The 25102-nt window shown below is 36.8% G+C and overlaps 1 long non-coding RNA gene across 1 annotated transcript in view; it reads right to left on the bottom strand.

Annotated features, from left to right (window-relative positions):
• LOC141278298 (uncharacterized) overlaps positions 1-21978 on the bottom strand; it is a 66969-nt gene extending 44991 nt beyond the window's left edge. Inside the window, exons 1-3 of the long non-coding RNA XR_012330754.1 lie at positions 18782-21978; positions 17566-17622; positions 11360-11412 (exon numbers count right to left, since the gene is read on the bottom strand). This is a non-coding gene — a long non-coding RNA (uncharacterized lncRNA). The remainder of the gene's footprint in view (positions 1-11359; positions 11413-17565; positions 17623-18781) is intronic.
• Positions 21979-25102: the final 3124 nt, after the last annotated feature.

The raw sequence follows: 25102 nt of genomic DNA, 5'->3' as shown, positions 1-25102 counted from the left end.
TGACAAACCCACAGCCAACATCATCCTCAATGGTGAAAAACTGAAAGCATTTCCACTAAGATCAGGAACAAGACAAGGGTGCCCACTCTCACCACTCTGATTCAACATAGTTTTGGAAGTTTTAGCCACAGCAATCAGAGAAGAAAAGGAAATAAAAGGAATCCAAATTGGAAAAGAAGAAGTAAATCTGTTACTGTTTGCAGATGACATGATACTATACATAGAGAATCCTAAAGATGCTACCAGAAAACTACTAGAGCTAATCAATGAATTTGGTAAAGTAGCAGGATACAAAAGCAATGCACAGAAATCTCTGGCATTCCTATACACTAATGATGAAAAATCTGAAAGTGAAATCAAGAAAACACTCCCATTTACCATTGCAACAAAAAGAACAAAATATCTAGGAATAAACCTACCTAAGGAGACAAAAGACCTGTATGCAGAAAATTATAAGACACTGATGAAAGAAATTAAAGATGATACAAATAGATGAGGAGATATTCCACGTTCTTGGATTGGAAGAATCAACATTGTGAAAATGACTCTACTACCCAAAGCAATCTACAGATTCAATGCAATCCCCATCAAACTACCATTGGCATTTTTCACAGAACTAGAACAAAAAATTTCACAATTTGTATGGAAACACAAAAGACCCCGAATAGCCAAAGCAATCTTGAGAACGAAAAACGGAGCTGGAGGAATCAGGCTCCCTGACTTCAGACTATACTAGAAAGCTACAGTAATCAAGACAGTATGGTACTGGCACAAAAACAGAAAGATAGATCAATGGAACAGGATAGAAAGCCCAGAGATAAACCCACGCACATATGGTCATCTTATCTTTGCTAAAGGAGGCAGAAATGTACAGTGGAGAAACGACAGCCTCTTTAATAAGTGGTGCTGGGAAAACTGGACAGCTACATGTAAAAGAATGAAATTAGAACACTCCCTAACACCATATACAAAAATAAGTTCAAAATGGATTAAAGGCCTAAATGTAAGGCCAGAAACTATCAAACTCTTAGAGGAAAACATAGGCAGAACACTCTATGACATAAATCACAGCAAGATCCTTTTTGACTCACCTCCTAGAGAAATGGAAATAAAAAGAAAGATAAACAAATGGGACCTAATGAAACTTCAAAGCTTTTTCACAGCAAAGGAAACCATAAACAAGACCAAAAGACAACCCTCAGAATGGGAGAAAATATTTGCAAATGAAGCAACTGACAAGGATTAATCGCAAAAATTTACAAGCAGCTCATGCAGGTCAATATCAGAAAAACAAAGAACCCAATCAAAAAATGGGCAGAAGACCTAAATAGACATGTCTCCAAAGAAGATATACAGATTGCCAACAAACACATGAAAGAATGCTCAACATCATTAATCATTAGAGAAATGCAAATCAAAACTACAATGAGCTATCATCTCACACCAGTCAGAATGGCCATCATCAAAAAATCTAGAAACAATAAATGCTGGAGAGGGTGTGGAGAAAAGGGAACACTCTTGCACTGCTGGTGGGAACGTGAATTGGTACAGCCACTATGGAGAACAGTATGGAGGTTCCTTAAAAAACTACAAATAGAACTACCATATGACCCAGCAATCCCACTACTAGGCATATACCCTGATAAAACCATAATTCAAAAAGAGTCATGTACCAAAATGTTCAGTGCAGCTCTATTTACAATAGCCAGGAGATGGAAACAACCTAAGTGTCCATCATCAGATGAATGGATAAAGAAGATGTGGCACATATATACAATGGAATATTACGCAGCCATAAAAAGAAATGAAATTGAGTTATCTGGAGTGAGGTGGATGGACCTAGAGTCTGTCATACAGAGTGAAGTAAGTCAGAAAGAGAAAGACAAATACCGTATGCTAACACATATATATGGAATCTAAGAAAAAAAAGAATGCCATGAAGAACCTAGGGCTAAGACAGGAATAAAGACACAGACCTAGAGAATGGACTTGAGGATATGGGGAGGGGCAAGGGTAAGCTGTGACGAAGTGAGAGGGTGTCATGGACATATATACACTACCAATTGTAAAATAGATAGCTAGTGGGAAGCAGCCGCATAGCACAGGGAGATCAGCTTGGTGCTTTGTGACCACCTAGAGGGGTGGGATAGGGAGCGTGGGAGGGAGGGAGAGGCAAGAGGGAAGAGATATGGGAACATATGTATATGTACAACTGATTCACTTTGGTATAAAGCAGATACTAACACACCATTGTAAAGCAATTATACTCCAATAAAGATGTAAAATTAATTAATTAATTTAAAAATATATTCCATTTTGACAACATCAAGTGCTGACAATACAATAACATGAAACCACAGGAACACTTACTTATACACTGCTGGTTATGTTGCACATCTTGGAAACAACTTGCCTTCACCTAGAAAAGTGAAAGATACCCATGTCCTGTGACCCAGAAATGCCCTAGAGAAATTCATACACATGTACACCATGTGTAAATACACTAAAACCTGCACACACACAGTATTATTTTTTAAAAGCACAAAACCTGGAAGTAAATGTCTATCAGGAATAAAATAGATAAATATATTGTGGTACAAAAATATGACAGAGCACAATACAATGGATTTGTAAAAATAAATGAACTATAGCTACACATATCAACATAGATGAATCTCAAAAGCATAACACAGAAGAATACTACAGAATGATCCAATGTGTAAAATGTTATCAAGCAGGTAAAAGTGAACAATAGTGTTTAGTAATATATACATAGTGGCAAATCAATAAAGAAGAAAAGAGAGAAAACAAAAAATTCAATATAGTGTCTATCTTTTTGCATTATATATAATATGATGTAAGGGAGATATGAATAAGGAGAGATACATTAGAAATGTAAGTTATTGGTAACATTCATTTAATTGTCCTTTGCTTCTTTGAATCCATGGTATACTTTTTCACTAATTTTTTAAAAGAATGACTAATAGGATAAGAAAGTAATAGGGAAAGTATAGACGATCCTTTGAAGAATCCTATAAAAGAAGAGAGACAGTGATAAGAAGAGGATGTGAAGACCAAGATAATTTTGTAAGATGATAGAGAGTCTTTTAATACCACTGAATAGTATCTAGAAGAGAGAACATGATCACAGATCCAGGAGAGATAGAATACGTTCTGAAATAGCTGGGAGGGGGACATAAATGAAGAGAAGTTTGCACGGTTTCCTTTTTCTTATTTATTAATTGAGGAAATAACTTTCACACAGATGTATGTGATAAAATACCTAAGGACATAAATCATAACGTTTTTGGAAAGAAAATGTAGAGTAAATTCAAATATTCAGGTCCTGTGTGACTTATTTCTTCACCTTTCCTTTTAAAGATATTTTATTGCAGAACATTTTCAATGGACACAAGAGTAAACAGAGTCAGTATAATAAACCCCCATATATCCATTGCCCAGATCCAAAAATTATCAACACATGGCGTTTATTTCATCTGTACCGCTATTCATTTCTCCCATGTTATTTTAAAGCAAATCCTGGATATCATATCATTTGACCTATAAACATTTTCATAGATATCTCTAAAAAATGACCCTTAAAAAACCATATCCACAATGCTGTCACCATGCCATAATACATAATTCTTAATGTCATCAAATAGCCATAATTGATTTCCTTCTAATACATACTCCAGAAAACTCACACCTTCCACCTCACTAGAGCTTACCTCTGACCAGTACCATTTGAACATAATTTAAAATAGATCCATTGTATCCTTGACTTGCATGAGACCTCAGCAACTTCCAGCCACCAAACCTGTAGATCTCCCCAAATTTACACCACTCTCTCCGACTTGACTTTTTTTAGTGGAAGAATATGTTCTCCCAATCTCCTACTCATGTTTTGAGTCACAAGTTATTCAAGTTAACTTACATTCCAAGTAATTGGTCCTGGACCCACTTATCAATTAGAATTTTATTGCAATAATAGAGTAATGTTTCATAGGAAGGGTTAAAAGAAAGTTGTAAAGAAAACGGAGATCAAAAAAATGTCAAGTCTATAAAAAATTCACAGTGGTGATCAAATTTGGAGTTTCTACTGTGTACTTGGTGCAGAAAAAGAACTCAGTACATGCACAGAGAAGCATGTCAAAATGGTTCAGTTTGTTCCCAGAGCTCTGACACCAGCTGATTTCGATTAAATAGCAGTGAGCTGGAAAAGCATTCTGGGTATTGGTATGCAAATAAATTCACCAAGCATTTCTTCCTATGGTTTTGGAATTCCCACAGCCACAACTACAATGACACGTATATTTTAAAGTTGCATTTTAAGCAAGTAAATATAAGACTAAAACGGTCCTTTAATCCTAAGGGAGTTAAATTTTTTTTTCTAAGAGGAACAAAAGTATTTCTTTAATATAAGATTATTTTTAAAGTGTTTTCAAAGATACATGGGAACAAATGCACAGGGCATAATCTTTAATCCATAATTTCAGCCTCAAGACACTGGAATGGCTTTCTTTGAATTAAGACATTTCTATTTGGGAGTGTTAAAGGAAGGACATAATTGGTATGTGTACAAAGCAATTAAAGATCAATGACTGTATAGTGAAATGCTGTTCATATAGCCTCTAGAGCATCAGTTTGGCTTTTTTTTTTTTTTTTTTTTTTTTTTTTTTTGCGGTATGCGGGCAGGCCTCTCACTGTTGTGGCCTCTCCCGTTGCGGAGCACAGGCTCCGAACGCGCAGGCTCAGCGGCCATGGCTCACGGGGGCAGCCGCTCCGCGGCACGTGGGATCCTCCCGGACCGGGGCACGAACCCGTGTCCCCTGCAGCGGCAGGCAGACTCTCAAACACTGCGCCACCAGGGAAGCCCTCAGTTTGGCTTTTAAAATAAATAGTCTCAATCATTTAATTTTATAGGAAACTAATAGCAATCTGAAGCAGTAACTACTTTGTAAAAACGGGAAAGAAAAAATCATTCTCTCTCCAGTAAAGAAATTCACATAGGAAATTTTAAAATATACTTATATTTGACACCTTGATTGTCATTCCCTATTCTAAAGAGAATGAATTATAATAAAGGCATCTCTGGCTCAGGGAAAATATTCTGGTGGCAGTGCTTTAGTAATATGACATAGCATCTTGATTTTTCTTAGTGTGTAACTCCACCCCCTCCCCACTCTGCCCCCCCATCTTAAATAAAGTAGTATTTGATTCTAAAATTATAAACTGAAATATAAAGTGCATAATGCAAACCATCCTTTTTCCATGTAAGCCAAGATCACTTTGCCGCATACCCCTGCAGGGGACCTAACAGGGAATTTCCAAAAACATTAATGTATTCAGAAGAAATGTCAAAATAAAGAAAGCCTGTAAACATCGTCTGTGGGAAGCTTTTTTGTGCCCTTCTCGAATGCAAAACGAACTCTCATTCTCCCACAGAAGTAGGATCTGTTTCTGCCATCTAGTGACAATAAGGCCAATGGGTGCTTAGAAAAGAAAAACATTTTCTAAACAGGCTCAACAAATCCATGCAAAGCAGCCAGGATTTTACACACACATACAGACACACATACACACACACACAAACACACACAAAGATTCTTTAGAAAGGAGTCTTTAACAGGGTACCCAGAGAGTAAGTGGGGTCTAGATGTTCCTGGCTGATCTCTGAAATAAGAAAGAAAAAAAAAAAGGATAATAGTATCTATATGTTCAGAGTGCTTTTAAAATTGCCAAATCGCTTTCACATGTGTTATCTTTGCAAGAGTCCAAGACACAGTTCAAGTACTGGTTGGGAGTATGGGCTCTAGAGTCAGACTGTCTGAATGTAAAGCTTACCTACTCCTGTATTTGAAATCTTGTTCATGACCCACCAAGCAGAGGATTCAGTTCTCCTGATTATTAGGCTTTTGTTCACTGCCTATATTTCACATCCTTCTATCCATTAAGTTCCGTTACACGGCTGCATTATGGTGAAAGCACTAAAGTAAAATATCGCCTTTATTTAAAACATTCTCTATATTGGAACTCTATAGGAATATTAACATCAACAAGTAGATATAGAACTATTTGGTGGCAGAGACATCTGTGGTCAAAGAAGTTGAGGCAGGATGATTATGATCTGAACAACTTATTACATGCATAACTTGTTTTATTTGTGCTTCTCAGATACTGCATCTTTACACATTGGAGGTTCGTAGCAACCCTGTGTTGAGCAAAGTCTACTGGCGTCATTTTTCCAACAGCATTTGCTCACTTCCTGTCTCCATGTCACATTTTGGTGACTCTTGCAATAGTTAAACTTTTTCATTATTAAACTTTTATTGTGATCAGTGATCTTTGATATTCCTACTACAGCTCACTTAAGGCTCAGATGATGGTTAGCATTTTTAGCAATCAGATATTTTTAAATTAAGTATGTACATTTCTTTTTTTCCATGTAATGCTATTGCACATTTAATAGACTACAGTGTAGTGTAAATATAACTTTTATATGCATTGAGAAACCAAAAAATTCGTGTGACTCACTTTTATTTTGATATTCACTTTATTGCAGTGGTCTGGAACCAAACCCACAACATCTCTGAGGTATGCCTGTATCTTTTGGGGATGTTAGTTCCCTAGCCACCCCTTGGAACTTGGGTTTGAAGGCTTCAGCAGAAAGGAAACAAAGGCAGTGATTACTTGCTGATTTTTCTACAGTACTATTTATTTCTTTCCTGACTTTTACCTATTAAATAAAGCAAAACCTCTATATTTAACTCAGACTGTTCTTTTTCCATCAGAGAGGATGGGAAAATACAGAAAAGGGGAGGATGACCTTTTCTAGGAATATGTGAGTTCCATCCATAACACTGAATAGAAGGCTGATTATTGAGACATAGACACAGGCTGGTGGAGGGGGCCTGTGAAAGTCTTTTCCATTTTATTCTTTCCACTTTTTATATTTCTATATATCTCTGCTTCCAAGACCACATTTTCCTGATTTTTATCCTATATCTATGGATGCTCATTTTCATATTCTTTACTGGTTTTCTCTTATCTCCCATATTTTTGCATGTTGGAATCTCAGGGAGTCATTCCTTGGACCTCTTCTCTTTTCTATCTAGTCTCAAACCTACAGCAATCTCATCCAGCTTCACAGCTTTAAAAACCATGTATACACTAACAACTCACAAATTTGTACCTACAGCCATTCCCCTGATTTACATAGCCAACTGTCCTATTGAGGTCCCCATTTGAAAATATAACTGGCATCTCAAAATGAATATGTCCAAAACTGAGCTCCTGCATTTCCCTCTGAAACTTATATGCCCAACCCACCTTTTTAAATGGCAACTCCATCCCTCCACACTGTTTAGGTTGTTAGTGATGATACCATTTGAGCCTCTTGATGACCTGGGCTTGAAATTACCACCGCACTTCCTGGTTACAGCAGCCAATAATTACTTTCATTTGCCAGGAAAAAAGCATCTTGACTATCATACCTACGTATGCCTAGCCAATATCTCATAATCATCTTGATAACATACTGGAAGTTTTAACCTCTGGAAAACCTTCTCCAATCTCACAAGACTGAGTCAGGCACCCTTCTCATGTGATGCCACACATTATATACTTGTATACTAACAGTGTGTTGTAATGCAGAATTGTCTAATTACTGATTCAATTGCAAAATCCGAGGGCAGAGACTACATCTGTATTCTTCACCATGTGCTCTCTTTTGAAAAGCCCATGTCACATGCCTAATAAGTATTTTCAAAGTCTTGAATACTTACAAACTATATCCCAAATTCAACTCTTTAACTGTATATCAATGTAAATGTCTTAGGCCACAAATAACAAAAAATCCAACTCAAATTTCTTAATTTAAAAAAGTTATCATCTTACATAAAAAGAAGCCTCTAGCAACACAATTCCAGGATCAATGTAATCAGAGTTTTAACTTCATCATCAAAGATCTCAGTGTGTTAGATCTGTCCTCAAATGGTACCCTCATGGTCATAAAGTGACTGCAGTAACTCCAGACATCATATCCAAACATGACAACATTTAGAGGAAGAAAGACACTATCTCTTTCTTGAGTCTCTCTTTAAGACTGAGGGAGTGAGGGAAACCTTGCCAGAAGTGCCTTCTAGACTATCTCTCATGTATCAGTGGCCAATCCCTGGTAAGGGAGAATGAAAACACTTTGATTGTTTTGGAATGATCATTTGGAGTAGACGATTTAAGTATTAACCACCATATCACAACTTGGTAAATTTGAATCACCCCAATCTGTCTAAATAGGTCCTAGTAAAATACCTTTCCAAAATATGTAACCAGAAGTTAAATTACTGAGCACATCCATCTCAACTCTCAGAGTAGGCATGGATATATTTAAAGAAGCAGCTCAATGTGTCAAGACGGCAGCTCTCCTACCCTATTGTTCCATTGTCTGGTATAGGAATGAATGATGTCCATAAACTACCCTCCTATCCTATTGTTCCATTGTCTGGTATAGGAATGAATGATGTGCGTAAACTACTCCAATTTCCAGAAAGCATAACTACCAGTGTTTTTCTGGCGTGTGTTTCTACCCATAAAACGTCATGTGTGAAACTTTCATACTAGAGTACATGCGCCAATTCCCCTGCTATTTGCTAGTATCTCTCTTGGTAGTTGCTGTGTTGGAATAGAAGTAGAGTTGGGAGATAGGGGAACAATGTTTTGTCTCTGAGAGGCTAACATCTGCGAGGTAGAAGAGGAAAGGGGCTCCAAATGGGAGAGAATTATATTTTGATAAACTTAAAATAGAAAATGAACTAGGACTCAGTCAATATGTATAGATTAGAGCTATAATCCATAGAGGTGAGAGAAATCTTTAGCTTTTTCTCCTATGATGGAATAAATAACATAAACCCAATTAAACATCTAAGAATCCAAAGGATACATATATACTCTTTCAACATTACTCCAGAACCTCAAAGACATAGCTAATCAAATTGAGAGGAGAGGGAATTCCTGTCACAAATAACAGCTTTCTTCCTTTTATCGTAATGCTCTCTCTCTCTCTCTCTACTTTCTCAAGTTCACTTAGAATATTTTCACAAGGATCTACCAAACAGGTGGCTAACAGTTATTGAGCATACACTACGAATAGAACACTGGGTCACACACATTACTTTGTTTAATTCACAGAACCATGTGATACAAGTATGCATACTTTCATTTTACTGATGTAAACTGACACCCAGAGAAGTAGAGTAGTTTGTACATTACCAAGTAAATGACTGAGTCAAGATATGAACCTAGATCAGTCTGACAACACAGCCCACTAGGTAAGAGATTAAATTTTATAGAATTAAAAAATTCTTTTATCTCACAGATAATTCTAAAAGGTTGTGTCTCCTACTGACAAAAATTCTGACAACCCTAGAGCATAAGATCCAAATATTATGCAGACAACTGAAGCTTTTTCAGTAACTGTTATCAGTCGAGTACAACAGTTTATGTTGTGAAAATAAACAATGACGACAACAAAAAGTTTAGTACTTGTTCACTGGAAATAATGCACACTATTTTAGCTCACATGTCTTTGACTGGAGGAAGTCTCATGCCCATGCCTAACTTTAAGGGAATGGGAAACTGAAGTCTTTTTGCATGTCCAGAAGAAGCAGAGACCCAAAGGTGTTGGTGAGTGTTAGTGATGTCTATGAAATCACCACTTGGACATCGTGCTCTTTGTTTCTTTGAAGGTGAATTCATAGAGGAGAAGAGCTACCTCTGCCTAGTAACATGGTACAATGGGAATTTATTTGGCCATCTTTGCATAGTTAGTTCTATCTTCCTACATCATGTATGACATTTACAGGTACTACATATAAATAAGGTCTGAAATGAGTTTTTCTACTTATATACTCCAAAAGAAATCTGGTGTCAAAAGCCAAAAGTAGACACCCTTAGAGAAAAATAGAAATGCTTAGTAGAAGAAAATAATTTTAATGATAAGAAAAGTGTTTCCTAAATAACAGAGGAGCAACTAAGCCCGTGCACCACAACTACTGAGCCTGCACTCTAGAGCCCACGGGCCACAACTACTGAACCCACACGCTGCATCTACTGAAGCCAGTGCGCCTACAGCCCGTGCTCCACAACAAGAGAAGCCACCACAATGAGAAGCCCACGCACCACAATGAAGAGAAGCCCCCGCTCACCACAACTAGAGAAAGCCCACACAGAGCAACGAAGACCCAACGCAGCCAAAAAATAAATAAAAATTAAATAAAAAATAAGAGAGGCAGATATATTTATATATCTTTCTCTCAGTTTTTCTTTAGAAAACTTAATAAATGTTATCATTTTCAAAATTACAAAAGAAATGTGTGCTTGCTGTATCATGCTGAATAATACAGAGGCATTAAAATGTTATTAGCTAAGATTCTTTCCCCAGCTATGCTGCCCTTGGGTTAAATGTTAACTTTTTAGTATATATTCTTTGAGGCATGACTCTATTCTCATACCAATACAGAGAGATTTTTCTTCTAAGAGAAATTGGTTCATACAATACCTGTTTTCCTACAGCTGCCCTTTTACAAATCAAGAGCATCTATTCATGTCAGGATGTATTAGTTTAACTCATTTATATTAATAGATGCAAAATATCCTCTATTAGAACTGTACCTTCACTTATACAATCATTCACCTATTTTTAGATATTCAGAGTAATTCCAGGTCTTTGAAATTATAAACAAGGGTAAAATAAACCCCGTTGTATAAATATTTTATATATTATCACTTTTATTTTTGTATACTGCATTCCTAAAAACGAATAGGCTAAGTGCAAAGATATGTGAATATGTTAAAATAGATAGTGGCATATTATTTTCCAAATGTTTACTGTGAGCCAATACATCATTTATTGTCTAGTTCTGACTCTATCTCAGAGGCAGAGAGAAAAGATAAATGGGTTTCACCTGCACCCTTAAAAAAATTTATAGCACTTAAAGATTTGCTTGTAACTTTTGGTTTTACTCACCAAATATAAATGAAATGTAAATGAAAGTTATCTCAAGAAATGATGTAAGAAGGAAAAAAATAGAATGGCTGATAAAAAGATAAAGAGCAATTAAATTTATAGGGATTTAACTAGAATATACCTGAGTTCTCCACCACTTCTTCCTCCCTTGACCAACAAAATAAAGTTCAAAGAGTCTTACCTCATAACAAGAGATATTTTCCAAGAAAGGAAATACATTGTTTCTTCAAAGGCTGATATACGTCCAAACAAAGGATACTGTGGTACTGTGTTTTTAGTTCATTTGTCTACATGGATCCTATTAATTTAGAAGATGAAGTCAAGGATCCTCACCATTTCAGTAGCTTTGGATGATTTGCTTTCCAGCTGGCTTTTCCTCATGTGACCTAAAAGTATGTAAGAATGCTTTCAAATAAATTCCACATTTGAAAATTGCTAAAGCGTTGTATCTTTTAAACAAACATATAATTAAGTATCAATATCATTTCAGAAGTTAAGTAAAGCAAGGAGAAAATCAGTCAGAATTGTAAGCCAAAGTGGATAGTGTGCAAAATATCTTGACCAAAAGGATAAGTCTTGTTAATAACATTTAACAGTTCAAACATAAAAGCAGAACTAGAAGAAAGAAGTGGGGTTTTCCCTCTTTACTTTTATATGCCATCATGATCAATGGCCAGTTACAACAGTTTACCAAAGCACTACAATAATGAGAGTATACTGGTAAATTTCCCCTGTGATTGGCCAGCTCTGCTCTGTTATGTGATCACAAGCTTTATCCCAACCCTAAATGTATCTTATAATGTAACCTGGGCTCTGAAGATGTTTGAGGACTATAAACAGATAAAATGATTACAAGTCCACCACCCAAAGCAAAGAAATGAAGTAATGATGATATAAAAATCATGCCTTACTAACAAAAATAAAGCAGCAATATTGTTTCAATCTGATAAAGAACAGCACATTAAACATGACAAAATTCCTGGTTTAAATGGTTTAAAGCTAAAAAAAGATCGCGCTAAACTTTGATGTTTTCTTATATACCATAATAAGTCAAAATCTAAGCAAATGTATTTCCTTAAGCACTGTTATGAAACTACATTTTATATATTCCATTCCCAATCTTAGGTAGGGCTTCACAGAAACAAATTCTAACAGGAGGCACAAGTGACTTATTAAGGAAGAATTTCCAGGAGAAACTTATAAGGGAGTAAAGAAAGCAGGACATAGAAAGGGGAAGCAGTAAGCAAGGGTGAGATTTCAGGCAAGGTCCCCCAGAGGGTGGTTTCAGACTGATCCTGATGAGGAACTCTAGAGTGTACGTTTATATTAAAGTTGTCCTCTCTGCAGGTAAGGAAACTGGGATTTCATGAACCAGTTCATTACTGGTTTGCATCCTCCCAAAAGTAAGTGGCTCCAGTAACTCAAAGACAGTCTTCTGAAGAGAATTTCAAATGCATGCTATTAGATGCAGAAGCACACAGAAGGCGAGAAAACAATGTCGATTGTAAACAGGATCTGCAGGGTTCTGGATGGAGCACTGCCATTTCAAATTTTATTAGCGCCATCTAGAAAAGGTTACAACCAAACACAACCTGTCCCAATGGATCTAGATTAGGTTACTGTAGTTTCAAACATTTCCCCAATCTCAGCAGCTTAAAATGAGAAAAGTTTATTTTTGCTCATGATAAATGTCAATTGTAGGCCAGCAGAGGGCTCTGATCATTGACCTGACTCCAGGATCTAGGTCTGACAAGACAGCCAGCATCTTAAGTGTTGTCAGCCCCTGCACCTGAGAGGAAGATAACTCTGGAAGAGCCTGTACTGATTAGGAAATATTTTGATTCAGGAGTGACATACATTACTTTTGCTCAGAATTCAGTGGACAGAACTAGTCCTATGGCCTCCTCCTCACAACCACAATAGAGCCTGAAAGTTATGTACTATCATACGCCTAAAAGGTGAAAACTGGAAATATTTGGCAAATTAATAACCACCACCATGCTCAATGGATTCAATATCTAAACCATCACTTTTAAACAAGGTAAGACTATAATTAAGTAAAATTCTAAAATTTGAAATCGCAACGTCAAGAAACACACAGATGGCTCAAAAAGACCAAATAATTTCTCTATTATAATGAGTTAAATTCTGTTAGCTTAAATCATAGATTGGAAAGTAACAGATTAGAAATCACATTTAAATGTATTACAGAATTTTAGATATAAAATTAAAAATGTAAATGTCTGAAAAAAAATCTCTACATTAACAGCAATAAGAAGAGAACAGAGGAGCTAGAAGAAAAGGTATATATTTCTCAAGGATAAAACCAAAATTTTCAAAAATCCTGCAGGAAACGTAGATCAAGGAGAAGGACAAAAGCAGAAAAAACTTGGCCTTTTGCATGGATGAAAGTATACCCAAATATGCAATGTGATATTATTAAACGTATACATATACCTATCTCCTAAAAGATGGAAATATGATACTAAGATTATTTCCAAAATGGCATGATTTTTCCTTTCTTCAATTCTATATGAGTTTTATGTCCCAATAAATAAAACAGTGGAGTAAAGGAAGAGTTCCTAGTCAAGGATAGATTTCAGAACATCTCTGATTATGCCTCTTAATGCTCAAGAAGGGGCTGCCAATAAACAGGCCCTTGAAGGAAAATGTTATTTTAAACCAAACTGTGGCCAGTTTGGAAATCTCTAACTCAACATTACATTATATAGTACAAGAGAATCTAAGAACAAATACTGGAGATTGGATTTCCAAGGCAGTATGGAAGAAAATTGTATCATTTGAATAGAGAATAATGTGTTATTTTATAGAAGGGTCATATATGGAGGAAGACAAATTATTTACTAATAAACATGACAGTATGCTAGCAAGATGAGGTTAGAAAATTTAAGTATATTTAGAAACCAATGGTTTGCCCATCAATTATTGTCACTTAATTGATAAAACTTACTCAGAATCTACTTAATCAAGTAATATAATCTGAAACTTACTATTGCATAATACCAATCAAAATATCAATACAGAGAAAAATAAATATTTAGGGAGGATTATCAAGAATATGCAGTCCATCCATTCTAGAATCTAGGTCAATGGTTGCAATTTTTTTGAAAGAAGGCTAATGCAATAGGAAAAAAAAACAAAACACCTCTCCAAACTGTTTTTTTATCCCCATTCAAAATAAAATATACTTACACTGAGTCTCATGGGAAAAAAATACATTCTTATAACTCAGATTATTTACTAAAGTAATGTCAGTCAGAACATTAGCACAGATATTTTTCCAATAAAATATTTACCGTGGCAGTACTGAGATAATCCACTAATTACTCATCTATTACATTGTATAGTGTTTTAGAGTTCAGTGGTTGATTCAGCAAATATTTATTAAGCACTGTTTATTGGCCAGTGTGTCCCTATGTCTTATCTTCTCCTGGAAACATCCCATTGAGGTTAGTATCATTATTCCTCCTTACAAAGGCAAAGTTATGTGCCTATATTAAAACAGTGAGTTAAGTTTTGAGCTTGGGTCAGGAATAACCTCAATACAAAGCAACAAGTACCTGGCTCCTATCATGTGCCAGGCATTCCACTAGCGGGCCCAGGGGTTATAGTGATAAGAGAGAAATGGTCTCCGCCCCCGCTTACCTGGGCCTTTACTACTCCCGGCTCTAGGACATCTTTGCTAAACCTGGTGAGGTAACAAGGAACCCCTTTTACTCGGAAGCAACAAATGCCATCAGTTTCCAAGAAGGATCAGGGGGATGTGAGCTGAACTGATGTTTTATTATAAAGTGGTTTAAGTTGAAGCTTTGGAGACATTTATAGGCCTGACATTGCTCCTTACTTCTACTGATATTCTCAAGTCTCTCCTTGCACCGGCTGGATCATCAAAGGGTGCCATGACTGGATCATATAATATAGCCACCACTCTCCCATAAAAATGTTTCTTATTGCATTATACCATTGCAAGGTTGCATCTCCCAATATTTAGGGATTTTACACAAAACAGACCTATGATACTCCTTACTCTATGATAAATATGTTTTCAATTTTGCTTTCTTACCATATACAAATATATAAAATTTTTCTACCTGATCTTGGTTTCATGAATAGTTAATATGCTTCTTCAAATCAACTCATTTCCTTTTAACTTAGAGACAGGAATCACATTTCTGTTCTCTGATTGGTTTCTAGAAAGCTTAGAGTCAAATTTGTGATCTATCTCTAGCAAACATATAGAACTTCAGAGCAAATATTTTATATACCAACCTCACCCCTGGTTCAATTTTACTTTTTTATTCTTATTTTCCCTTAACCTTGGCTTTTCCAAACATTTAAAATTCATTTCATCCTGCTTGCATGTTTATAAGTTCTGATAAATAATTTTTGTTGTAACTCAGAGTACTGGTAAATAAACAACTAAACACTCTGGAATTTATTTGCAAGGGAATATATTCCAGAGTTCATAGAACTTATTTGTTGAAAAGGTAGGAAATGGCAGTAGCAACACAATCTTTCAATAATTTTGAGTAATGTTGATAAGATAATAAAGATGTAAGTCAGAGTTACAAGCAGAGATACAAATTACAGGTATAGACTAAAGAACAGCACAGTTAAGTTTCCTAGGTTCACAGAGAGACACAAGCTGAGTTGCTGGTAGAACGAGTTTTCAGTCTCCCTTGTTCCCATGCTGACCATTAGTAGTATATTAAAGGAGCACACTGGAAAATTTGAACAAGAAATCAGATCCATATTTATATATGGTACTAATGGAAGATACAGACGCCGGTGGTCTAATGACCATATATTTATTGATAAGGTGAGGCTTAACCTGAAAGACCCTCTGAGCACATTTATTCCAAATCTTATGAGATGAAACTGAGTCCCATAACAGCAGCAATACATAAAGTTCACGGCTTTGAACTTAACTCTAAGTTCATGAGCGATCATATTCATCATATAAATTTATAGTCAAGGAGACTCTCAATAGTTAAGTCCATTGACTTTCAATTCCTGGTGAATGGCTATGCTGCGATCAGCTACTAAATGGGTTGTAGAAACCTCTCTTACGGGAGCGTCATGAGACTAAAGACATCACCAGGGCAGGAGAGTCAGGTGTTCATATCTTTGCTCATTCACTCCTATTCTAGGACCTACAGGGCTCAATTACAAATAAACTTTCTCCATATTTTAAATTTTCACTTGGAAATGATAGAAATTATCATTAACACATCAGAAATAATACTGCGTAACTGAACATGTGGAGAAATCACCTATTTTGTGATCTAATACGTTGGCGGGATGTTAACCAGTGTGAAACATGAGGGAAACAGACATTTCTCCAGGCAACAGACACGTCAAAGAAAGTATTTCCCATTTTACAATTTCTCAATTCATATCTGTAATAATCCAGTTTTGATAAATAACTATGTCTGGGAATTACCACAGCCTCTAATTCAGGTGCTGAGGTTCCATGAGAGAAGCTAGTAGTGCTGTCCTTACAACCCTCCTACAGCAGACCAGGTCAAGCAGGGGCCTTGGGCTCCAGTTCAGAACAGTGAGGAAGTGCCTGTGGCTTCAGGGCCAATTGCCTGGTCTGAAATCTTTCTCCTGAAATTTATCCACAAGTTACATAACTCCTGAGCTTTGATTTAATTACAGGTAAAATGTAGATAATAAGAACGTGGAGGAACAGGATTATTGAAAGGATTAAATGAGATGATGTGTAATAAGGAGTACAGCAACTGAATAAGCTTTTGATAATGTCTAAATAAAAATGCTTTGCATGTTGTTTTTAAGTGAGGAATTTTAAGCTTGATAATGTGCTTATTTCTTGTCCATGCCAGCTTTATTTAAATTAACTGATATAAAGGATACCTTAACATAGTTTATAAAAGGCTTTTATCTTAGATCCTTTAGTTAGCTTAGATTTAAAATAGTAGAATTAAGATCATGAATTCATCAAATATTTTTAAGCAAGAAGAATTATGTTCACAGTTCAATTTTGAAATTAAAGAGAACACAAAAAAGATTGATGGAGAATAAATGTCTGACATCTTTTATAACTATTCTTTATTGAAAACTGTATCATTCAATCCATAAAAGGGGCTTTAGAAAACCACTTTCTCAAGTTAAACCTGGTCAAATGGGAGGTTTTACTTACATTAATAAATCGAATGAACAGTTTTAATTAAAAACTCATGCTATTTTCAAAATAATGCTGAAGAGTAGATTTCTGATCAATTGTAACTGCCAGATGGGAGATTTTCATAAGCTGTTTTTAATATTTCACTTTCATGAGCACATCACTTTAATATGCTGCCTACTAATCTCAAATATAAATGCTATTCAATCACGGTATTAAAATACTGCAATAACTTAAGTACTTTTCTGTAATTTTTGTTTATAGACTTTAAATATAAGGCATGAAATTCAATAATTGAATTAACAAAGCTTTTCATCAAATTACTTTAAGTAAATTTCCAGAGCAAGCACATTGACGAGGAATTACGACATACCTGGTCCCTAAGTTAATGTTGTGCCCGAGATGACAATTCGACAAGTGTCACTGATGACTGCAATGAGAAAAAAGTAATGTATATGTGCGTGTTCCATAGGATTTTTATTTATATTAAGTTTATGAAATTAAGTTACATTGATATTTATAGTTGAATGTGTTAGAGTTAGTATAAAAGAGAAGGGGAAGCATTGCTTATTTGGGACAGTTTACATTTGTCTAAAAATGACATTTTGCTTCTGCAAAAAATTTTGATATTCATCATTTTATCTGATTCTCAAGATAACCCTGTGATGTAGGGAGGCCATTACTTACTCTGCTTAATAAGTAAGAAAACTGAGAAACATAGAGATTTAAGGGTTTGCTAAAGACACAACACTGATTATAGAGCCCAGGTCTGGAGCGCCCATGATGGTATTCTCTTTTCACTACTTATCCCACATTTAGGGAGAGGTAAAAGGGCTGAATCTCACTCATATTCCTTAGTTAAATGTGACAAGTATTAGAACCTAGAAAGGAAAGAATGAGACGAATTCATTTTTTACTTTCTCTTAAAATTTCTCAAAAAGCATATAACTATTTTTTGCTTTTTTCTTCACCAGAAGGGGAAAAAAAAGGCAGTAAGAGCACTAGTTGCAAAGTGATCCAAAAAAGTGATAGCAGAGTCTCTATAGACTGACACCATCAGATGAACCACCAACAAACCAAATGAATAAATAGACACCTTGCTCATCTCTAGCTCAGGACTGGACTATGTCCTCTCTTTTTTATTTTGGCTTATGCTCTCACTTTTTTGAAGAAAGTTGCTTTCAAATTCCCTTGCCAGATTCAAAAAAGGGTTGGAGGATTTTCATAAGGAGCTATACTAGAAATTTTAGAATTTACAGCCATAATGAAGCCAAGGATCAAAAGGAGGTCAGGGTATAATACATGGTCACAATTTGGAAAGAAGTCATTTAGAGATGGAAACGTCTTCAAAGACATGGGCGTGTGTTTATAAAGAGGGTCAGAATTTGTAAGATCAAGAGCAAAAATACAGAGTATGATATTCTTTCTGTATATGAAGGCCAAGGATAAATAAAATATCCCTGAAAGCAACCCTCAAGGAAGCCCAGATCAAATAAATGCAGAGTTTTAAACAGTGTTAACAAGAGTTTCAATCAGAATCAACAAGATCAAATCCCAAATGACATTTCAGTATTTTTAAGGCAAAATACCTGTGCTGGTCACTTTCATGTATGTTATCTGATTTTCTGTAATATCCTTATGAAGTATGCGATGATATTCCCATTTTACAGATGAAGAAATTAAGATCCAATTATTTGAGTAATTTTTCCAATTGATAAAAAATATAAGCAGGATAAATCCAAGGCTTTTGGAAATCAATGCATTTGCACTGAACTCCTGAATATATACCTACAATAGGACAGATTTTAATATGAGACACATCAGCACATTTGGCAAATATCATGAAGTTTCTTTTTGAGAACTAGTGCCAAGCACTATGGTGCTACAGAGAATCAAGGAGGCATCTTGCTGATTCTCTCTGAGGTGACAGCTATGGCTTCCTCTTTCTCATTTCATCCATGTTATAAACAACCCACCTTGAAGTCATGATCTTCATTCTGATTCAAAAAGAAAACCTGATGACTGTTTGCTGACTCATGCTCCAGGACTACTATAATACTAAATATTTTTTAATCGAGCCTGTGTAAAGTATTCTCACAGTAAATATATTTGTAATTTTCATACGTTTCTATGGCAAAAACAACTTTACTTGTGACTGTTTCAATTAATCACTCAATCCCAGACTTGGCAATTGTTTTGTAGGCAGTGTCATATCAGGATTCTGTTAATGGAGAAATTAAAGTGACTATTAAGGAGAACATTATTAATCAAATCAGCACTTTTTTCCAGCTATCCTTTACAGACACTGATGATGGGATAAGAAAGATAATTCCTTTGGTGAAAGCCAGTAAGTTGCCTTTTTATTGGCAGAAAAGTTGGGGATAAAATAAAGAGTGAGTTGACTGAAAAGTCTTAGACTAAGGCACAGCTTATATAAAATTTGTTGTATTGCCTTGCAAGGGTTATGAGTCCAACTAAGAAAAAGTAGTAGTCTTGTCTGAAAAGCCCAGCTTCCATGAGTCTAGAGGGCTGACTCAATAATGCTTATAGGACATCAGAAGATTGTCATATAAACTCCCTAGCCAAGGCTAAGATTTGCTTTGTTATCTAGTATGGCATTGATTTTCAGGTTAATTACTCTTTCCTGAGAAAATAAGAAGTAAGATGATGTTTGTACGAACATTCACTTTTAAAAATATGCAAAATTTGATGTGGAAGGCTAAAGAGTAGCATCCAGTTAAAATGGGCCATGACTGCATTATTTGAATAAATTCAAGGTCAAATTCCACCTGGTACAGAATATTCACATGAAATAAAAACTTGACACAACATGGTTAGGATATGCGATAAAGATTGCTAAGTGTTCACAAAACTTCCTCTTTTTTCGTTCTGGGCATACCAGTCAAGTACATTTCCTAGTCTCCCTTACAGATAGGTGGGGCCATGTGAGCTTTCATAAATAGGGCACAGACAAATCCCCCAAGCAGACTTCCATGCTCTCATTCTCTTCCCTCACTCAGCAACCAGAGCAGTTTCCAGTGGAGGCATCTGAGATCCTAAGGATCCTAGGGATAGAAAAGCCACTAGGTGAAAGGAACTTGGATTCTCTCAACCCATATTGAACAGAAACATGAGCAAGAAATAAAGTTCTCAGTGATTTAGATCACTGTAATTTGGTGTTTGTTTTGCATACAGCAATCCCTGGTCTGACCAACACAGCATCATTTTTATCGCTCAACAACTGTTAGTTTTCAAGTCTCCCAACCTCCCTATTTTCTAACTCTCTTATGTTTGAAGAAACAAACCTTATGTGCCTTCTCAGATTCTCTTGACCACCTTTTTCTTTCTCTATTTTGGTCAGGTCCCCATTCATATCAGGTCACTTCTTCCTTTTTGGACTTGGTTGAAATAACACTCTTTAATACAAGGGATCTCTCTTCCTGAGTGGCACCAAAGGGTCAGATAATGCAACCCAAAGCTACAAAGGTAAAAACTCTCCACGGAGTTTGACAAATAGGTAATTTGAGATGGGAGTGAGCTGAGGAGACAAATTTCTTTTTTCTTTCTCATAGGCATGCTTTATTCTTATCAGAATAAACTTCCAGATAAGTTCTATGTGCTGAGTGAACACATCTGCTAAGCAACCTGCATATCTCATCATGCAATGGTGACCAGTGTTGTAAGACAATGCATTAAATTGCTCTGCAAATTTCCTTGCCTCATTTGCATTTTCCTTCTTATTTCAGATGGCTTGCATCTTCCGAAAACATAATAGCATCTTATTCCTTACCTTTCTCTACTTACTGTTATTCAGCATAAGTCCTCCTCTGGGTAGACAAACACTTTGAAGTCCAAAGGCTTACTATCATTTTTGCCTTGGGAAGTTTCAAAATGAGTTAACTTTCTTAGAATATAATTGAATACAGAAAAAAATTAAAAGAACCTAGAATTGGATATTAGTAATATAATTTCATTATGTTGTTTTAATTTCCTAGAGATCAGAAATAACTATATTCAAAATTTAAATGAGACATATTTCAAAGTCAAATATTGGCTATGTGTGTTTTACCAGGAGCTCTTGTTCTCTTCTACCAATTCAGATGGTCAAAGTTTGTATCATAGAAAAAAGAAAACAATGAATCTGTCTCTTCTTTAGCTCCTGGGCATTTTATATATGTTTCCTCACTTAATCTTTACCATTGTCCCATAAGGTAGGTGTTATCCTCATTTTCTACAGAGAAAACAGAGGCTCAGAAGTTTGAAAGCTTTGCATAAAATTACTTAACAATCAGTTATTGAGCTATAATTCAAACTCAGATTTGATATCCAAGTCCATCTAGAAGATTAAAAAGATACATTAACATTTATAGGCTAAAATACTTTTGAAAAAGCCAGAAGTAGCTACATTATTTTGCTAAGGTATATTCTTATAATAAGTAGGGTTCCATAAAGAATACCAAGATAATAAGTTATATCCCTCTGATCTGAAAGAATTAACTCAACTTTTTAAATGTAACTTTCACCTAAGGCATAGTTTCCTCAGTAAGAAATTCTGGCATACTTAATAAAGTAACAGATGCTATCTCAACGAACACAAAATATAAGAGCATTCTTCTTTCACTGGGCATTTGGCCACTTGTAAGGGAAATCAGGCAGCTGGGTCATAGCACAGTAAATTATTTAAAAGTCAAATATGCTCACCCCACACCATATGCTGAAACAAGTTCCAGATGTAGTATTAAAAAAGTTTAATATTTTGAAAATCAAGCCAGAGAAAATGAAAATAATATTGAATACTTATCAAAACAAATGACAAAGAAATCATTTTCTGTGCTTTGAATTTATAAAGAATACACAAAGGAAAATAACAAATGTTACCATAATATTTGAAATGTTAATGTTAAAAAAACAAAAACTTTGGGAAATTTTTCAGCCAATGTGGCACTGGATTAAAAACTTGATTACGTATTTTTATGTGTATAAAACATGGAATATTCTGGGCTTCCCTGGTGGCGCAGTGGTTGAGAGTCCGCCTGCCAATGCAGGGGACACAGGTTCGTGCCCCGGTTCGGTAAGATCCCACATGCCACGGAGCGTCTGGGCCCGTGAGCCATGGCCGCTGAGCCTGCATGTCCAGAGCCTGTGCTCCGCAACGGGAGAGGCCACAACAGTGAGAGGCCCGCGTATCGCAAAAAAAAAAAAAAAAAAAAAAAAAAAGGACTATTCAACTATTCAAACTTCCAATAGAAAGTCACTAAGAATATAATAGAAAAACTGGCAATAGCTTAAACAGATAATTAACATTAAAAAGAAAAATAATATCAAATACAGATTTGAAAATATTTAAACTTTCTAGTAGCCAGAAAGTGTAAGTTAAAACAAATACCATTTTGACATGTGAAACAAAAATAAAAAAGTAACTAAATGCCCAAAATGCTGATAAAAGTGCAATGAATTCACCATCCCATTCATTCCTGATGACAATATAAATTGGTACAATTCTTATAGAAAGCAATTTGGCAAATACCTTGTCAAAGTTGGGCCCAATATTCACAGACCAATGAATCTGGCCTAAGGAAATCAGCCAAAATATATATAAAGATAAATTTACTAAGGCCCAGCATTACACTAAGGACAATTAGAAGCAACTCACCATCTAATAGTAGAGGAATGTTTTAGGACATTATCACATTTCCACTGGATAAGACACCTGGCTGTTTTTACAATATTACTTGTAAGGACTGTTCAAGAATGAAGACTAGCATTTAAAATAAGTATTTCCTGAAACAAAATTATATGGTTCTGATTATTATTATAAGTACACTTTTAATCTTGTAAGAGGACTTCCGGGAAGATGGCAGAAGAGTAAGACGCGGAGATCACCTTTTTCCCCACAGATACACCAGAAATACATCTACACATGGAACAACTCCTACAGAACACCTACTGAATGCTGGCAGAAGACCTCAGACCTCCCAAAAGGCAAGAAACTCCCCACGTACCTGGGTAGGGCAAAAGAAAAAAGAATAAACAGACACAAAAGGATAGGGACGGGACCTGCACCAGTGGGAGGGAGCTGTGAAGGAGGAAAGGTTTCCACACACTAGGAAGCCCCTTCGCGGGTGGAGACTGCGGGTGGCGGAGGGGGAAGCTTCGGAGCCGCGCGGAGGAGAGCACAGCAACAGGGGTGCGGAGGGCAAAGCGGAGAGATTCCCGCACAGAGGATCAGGGCCGACCAGCACTCACCAGCCCTAGAGGCTTGTCTGCTCACCCGCCGGGGCGGGCGTGGCTGGGAGTTGAGGCTCGGGCTTCGGTCGGAGCGCCGGGAGAGGACTGGGGTTGGCGGCGTGAACACAGCATGCAGGGAGTTAGTGCACCACGGCTAGCCGGGATGGAGTCCGGGGAAAAGTCTGGACCTGCCGAAGAGGCAAGAGACTTTTTCTTCCCTCTTTGTTTCCTGGTGCGCGAGGAGAGGGGATTAAGAGCGCTGCTTAAAGGAGCTCCAGAGACGGGCGCAAGCCACGGCTAACAGCGCGGACCCCAGAGACGGGCATGAGACGCTAAGGCTGCTGCTGCCACCACCAAGAAGCCTGTGTGCGAGCACAGGTCACTATCCACACCCCGCTTCTGGGGAGCCTGTGCAGCCCGCCACTACCAGGGTCCCGGGATCCAGGGACAACTCCCCCGAGAAAACGCATGGCGCGCCTCAGGCTGCTGCAACGTCCCGCTGGCCTCTGCTGCCGCAGGCTCGCCCCGCACTCCGTACACCTCCCTCCCCCGGCCTGAGTGAGCCAGAGCCCCCGAATCAGCGGCTCTTTAACCCCGTCCTGTCTGAGCGAAGAACAGTCGCCCTCCGGTGACCTACACGAAGAGGCAGGGCCAAATCCAAAGCTGAGCCCCTGGGAGCTGTGAGAACAAAGAAGAGAAAGGGATATCTCTCCCAGAAGCCTCAGAAGCAGTAGATTAAAGCTCCACAATCAACTTGATGTATGCTGCATCTGTGGAATACATGAATAGACAACGAATCATCCCAAGTTAAGGAGGTGGGCTTTGACAGCAAGATTTATGATTTTTTCCCCTTTTTCTCTTTTTGTGAGTGTGTATGTGTACGCTTCTGTGTGAGATTTTGTCTGTATAGCTTTGCTTCCACCATTTGTCCTAGGGTTCTATCTGTCCGTTATTTGTTTTTTTGTTTTTTAATTTTTTTCTTAATAATTATTTTTTATTTTAATAACTTTGTTTTATTTTACTTTATCTTCTTTCTTTCTTTCTTTCTTTCCTTCCTTCCCTCCTTTACACAACGAATCATCCCAAATTGAGGAGGTGGACGTTGAGAGCAAGATTTATGATTTTATTCCCCTTTTCCTCTTTTTGTGAGTGTGTACGTGTATGCTTCTGTGTGAGATTTTGTCTGTATAGCTTTGCTTCCACCATTTGACCTAGGGTTCTATCCGTCCTTTTTTTTTCCTCTAATAATTATTTTTTTTATTTTAATGACTTTATTATATTTTATTTTATTTTACTTTACCTTCTTTCTTTCTTTCCTTCCTTCCCTCCTTCGTTCCTTCCTCCCTCCCACCCTCCCTCCCTCCCTCCTTTCGATCTTTCTTTCTTTCTACTTCTACTAATTCTTCCTTTCTACTTTTTCTCCCTTTTATTCTGAGCCGTGTGGATGAAAGGCTCTTGGTGCTGCAGCCACGAGTCAGTGCTGTGCCTCTGAGGTGGGAGAGCCAACCTCAGGACACTGGTACACAAGAGACCTCCCAGCTCCACATAACATCAAACGGTGAAAATCTCCCAGAGATCTCCATCTCAACACCAGCACCCAGCTTCACTCAATGACCAGCAAGCTACAGTGCTGGACACTCTATGCCAAACAACTAGCAAGACAGGAACACAATCTCACCCAT

This window comes from Tursiops truncatus, chromosome 3, assembly GCF_011762595.2.
Source record: "Tursiops truncatus isolate mTurTru1 chromosome 3, mTurTru1.mat.Y, whole genome shotgun sequence".
NCBI classification, from domain to species: domain Eukaryota; kingdom Metazoa; phylum Chordata; class Mammalia; order Artiodactyla; family Delphinidae; genus Tursiops; species Tursiops truncatus.
This window is presented reverse-complemented; position numbering and strand designations above follow the sequence as displayed.